General features: G+C 49.0%; 1 long non-coding RNA gene across 1 annotated transcript in view; it reads right to left on the reverse strand.

The window, feature by feature from the left end:
* Positions 1–524: 524 nt before the first annotated feature.
* The window catches only part of LOC119354198, an 11,954-nt gene continuing 8,665 nt past the window's right edge, over positions 525–3,813 (reverse strand). The window contains exon 3 of the long non-coding RNA XR_005170717.1: positions 525–644. This is a non-coding gene — a long non-coding RNA (uncharacterized LOC119354198). The remainder of the gene's footprint in view (positions 645–3,813) is intronic.

A 3,813-nucleotide genomic window follows, 5' to 3' on the forward strand; every position in this document is an offset into this window, starting at 1 on the left:
CGTAAGATCGAACCCATCACAAAGCACCTCTTCCCATTGCAAGATAAATAGATCCAGTTGGCTAAACAAAACCCAAATATCAGAGAAGAAATATGAGGCTATAAGCAATCATTCATATAAGAGATCAAAGAAGACTCAAATAAGTTTCATGGATAAAAACATAGATCTGATCATAAACTCAAAGTTCGTCAGATCCCAACAAACACCGCAAAAGAATTACATCTTATGGATCTCCAAGAGACCATTGTATTGAGAGTCAAAAGAGAGAGAGGAAACCATCTAGCTACTAACTACGGACCCGTAGGTCTACAAAGAACTACTCACGCATCATCGGAGAAGCATCAATGGGCATGATGAACCCCTCTGTGATGATGTCTAGATTGGATTAGGTGGTTCTGGACTCTGCGACGGCTGGAATTGATTTTCGTTGACTCCCATAGAGTTTCTGGAATATTGGGTATTTATAGAGCAAAGCGTCGGTTCGGGAGGCACCCGAGGTGGGCACTCCAGGCGCGCTCTGGTGGGTTGTGCTCCCCTCGGAGCACCCCCCCCCCCAGGCGCTTCTCCGGCCCATTAGATGTCTTCTGGTTCAAAAAATCTACAAAAAATTTCGCTGCGTTTGGACTCCGTTTGATATTGATTTTCTGCGGTGTAAAAAACATACAGAAAACAGCAACTGGCACTTAGCACTATGTCAATAGATTAGTACCAAAAAATGATACTCCCTCAGTTCCATAATGTAGTGCCTATAGATTTTTTGAGAAGTCAAACTTTACAAACTTTGACCAAGTTTGTAGAGAAAAATATTTATATTTACAATACCAAAAATATATAATGTGAAACTACATCTTATGATGAATCTAGTGATATATGTTTCGCACTCTAGATGTAAATATTTTTCTCCACAAACTTGGTCAAAGTTTGTGAGGTTTGACTTTTTAAAAAATCTATAGGCACTACATTATGGAACGGAGGGATTATAAAATGATTATAAAACATCCAAAAATGATAATATAACAGCATGAAACAATAAAAAATTATAGATATGTTGAAGATGTATCAGGCTTCAACAACATCTTCAACAGGGGCAGCCGGAGCTGCCCTAGGGTTCTCTCTCCTCCACGGACGGGACAACGTCCACGTCACGGGTCGGGGGGTCTCATCACTATAGTCGCCAACTCCCCCAGGTGCAACAATGTCAGCAGCCCGTGAGGCTGGGGGACAGCCCACACAGTCGGCCCAACCAATGGGGTCGGTTTTGCGGAAGGCGGGCCTTGCTGGTGGACTTGCCAAAACTCGGTCTCTGCTTCCCGCGTAGTCTCACATCCCTCGCCGCATGCCTAGAGGGGATGGATCCACCGACTCACCCACGCGATCACAATGTCCTAGTTGGAGAGCCCGACAGCCAACAGAGTGGCCACCCATTTCTCCAACATCATGGCTTGCACGACCTCTGCTCGGGTGAACTTCATGCCCCGAGAGGGGTTCCACACGACCGGGTTAGAGGAGTACGACGGGAGGGCCACATCGCCGACTGGAGTTGATGGCTCCTCGCAGTAGAACCATGTGGAGGTCCACCCGTTCAGCGAGTCGGGCCACCTCATCTCGAAGTAGCTCGACATCCGCTTGGCTTGGATGCCGAGTGCCCCGCATGTCTGGTAAATGTCCTTCGACACCATCTACGGCTTGATGTAGAAGAAGTGCTTTAACAGGGCCCACTCTGGCGAAATGTCAAGAAAGGCCTCGCACAACGTCCCGAAGCTAGAGAGGTGGGCTATGGTGTTCGACAGAATGGTGGAGCTGCACGTGGAAGAAATCCAACACCTCCCGGAGGAAGGGGTGGATCGGGAGGCCCAATCCCCGGTCCAGATAGGACGTGAGGATCACCCGCTCGTTCCCACAGGGGGGACGGCTCCTGCTCGTGCGTGTCTGGCACTCACAAGCCGGTCTCCGGCAGCCGATGGTCTCATGTGTTCACTCAGAGAACGCCCTCCGTCACGATTGAGGGAAGCCAATCCTTGCGCTCCTTGTCCTCGGCAATAGCTGCGTCGGTCGCGAAGAGCTCTCCGCCCGCGGAGAAAGATGCACTGCCTGCGACCTTGGCCTTCTCGAGCTTTTGGGTGGAGGAAGACATGGCGATCCAAGGGTTCAAGAGGAGGAAGAAGGAGAAACTGCCCTGGTGGTTGCGGAAGATGTGGGGGACGGGAAAAAACCCTCCCACATACGGTTGGGTATTTATGCCCAAGTCGGTGATGAACCACTGTGAGAAAACCACGCGACACGCGTATAAAAAGGAGGCCGATGCGTCAATTCGGCGTGGAAATCCAGATGGTCAACATTTAAAACCCACTACACCGCGAGACGTCACTCAGGCTGGTCACAATGGGCAAGAACATAAGCTAGTAACTTCACACATCCCTAGACTATGTTACTACCTCCATAGTGGGTAGGAACATCTATGTAGTGTCATGCAATGATGTATTTATTAGGTTATAGACTCATTGTTTCTTGGAATGTGTGATGTTCCGGTAACTTAGCTAGTTACCACAAGCACCTCTCTCTTCATTAAATACGTGCCACATAAGCAAAGTTGTATTGGAGTGTGTGATGTTACTCCTAAGTTCCTCCCCACTGTGACCAGCCTCAGGCATTCTGTCAGTCGGAGAATGGAACCCAAAGAGTCTTCCCACGCGAGTGGTCAGACGGAGGTTTGTCAGACATGCAAAAGATCCCGATGTGATAATTCGTGAAGACCCACAATGATGACTGCTGGCCATTGACCTACCAGCCGGCTGACGATCTACCTTCCAATCGGCTGAGAAATGCAAACCAACTCGACCAACAGGATCCATCCTAGGTCGAACGACCTGTGCCCAAGGCACGATGACTATCCGAGTGCCCACCACTCGAAGGAAACCGAATGAATCAACACTCGTTTCAGATCCGTTCTGTGTAAGAGCAAGGGGCGCCCGTGATATCCTCTGAGGCACAAGTCGGCTTCCCTTCCGAGGGAACCGAATATCTGGCTGCACAGACTTGGTTTTGCAAAAAAGGCTTCCGACGGGCATTCTTCTTGTAGGATATTTACTGGTGACACTTGACCCGATCAAGCCTAGATTCCTCGGACAGCCACTTGGAATTTGATGATACGCCCGCAAGCAGGCCCATAGTCGGGCCACGAGTTGTCCTCTCCAGAAGAGATCAAAAAATGGGTATCACTGAGTCTTCTCCCCAATTGCTCACTTCTTCGCCCTCCCTAGGCATGAACAAACTGAGTCCGCACCAAGTCCCAACAGTCGAATACCAGCACTCGGCCAAAGACGAAGGGAGCAGTCGGCAGCCTACCTAGGATACCTCTCGACCACGTGACAGTTACCCAACAATGGTATAATCTAGTAAATATGACAGTTACCAGTAGTAAATACGATGAAACAGTCGGCCAGACCTGAATAGCATTAATATCAGTCCATTATGTATCCCTACCTGGCGCACTCTATATAAGCCAGGAGGAAAGCCACATCTTGAGGGTTGAAGATCCACACTTTGTACCTACGCCAAGAGCTAAAAGCACCACATGAGTAGAGTATTACCTCCACCGCAGAGGGCCTGAACCTGTATAATTCCTTGAGCGTACTCCCAACCACACTGTTCGCTAGATACGATTGCCTCTACATTCATACCCCCTAGTATTGTCAGGATTATATCCACGACAACCCCTATATGTCCTTTGCGGGAGTCCAGACACCTTTTGCCATCCAATGCTATCCCTCAAAACGTTCGCAAGCTGGTCCGGACTTCTAAATTCCGGTGAAC

Source organism: Triticum dicoccoides, chromosome 2A (genome assembly GCF_002162155.2).
Source record: "Triticum dicoccoides isolate Atlit2015 ecotype Zavitan chromosome 2A, WEW_v2.0, whole genome shotgun sequence".
In the NCBI taxonomy this organism is placed as follows: Eukaryota; Viridiplantae; Streptophyta; class Magnoliopsida; order Poales; family Poaceae; genus Triticum; species Triticum dicoccoides.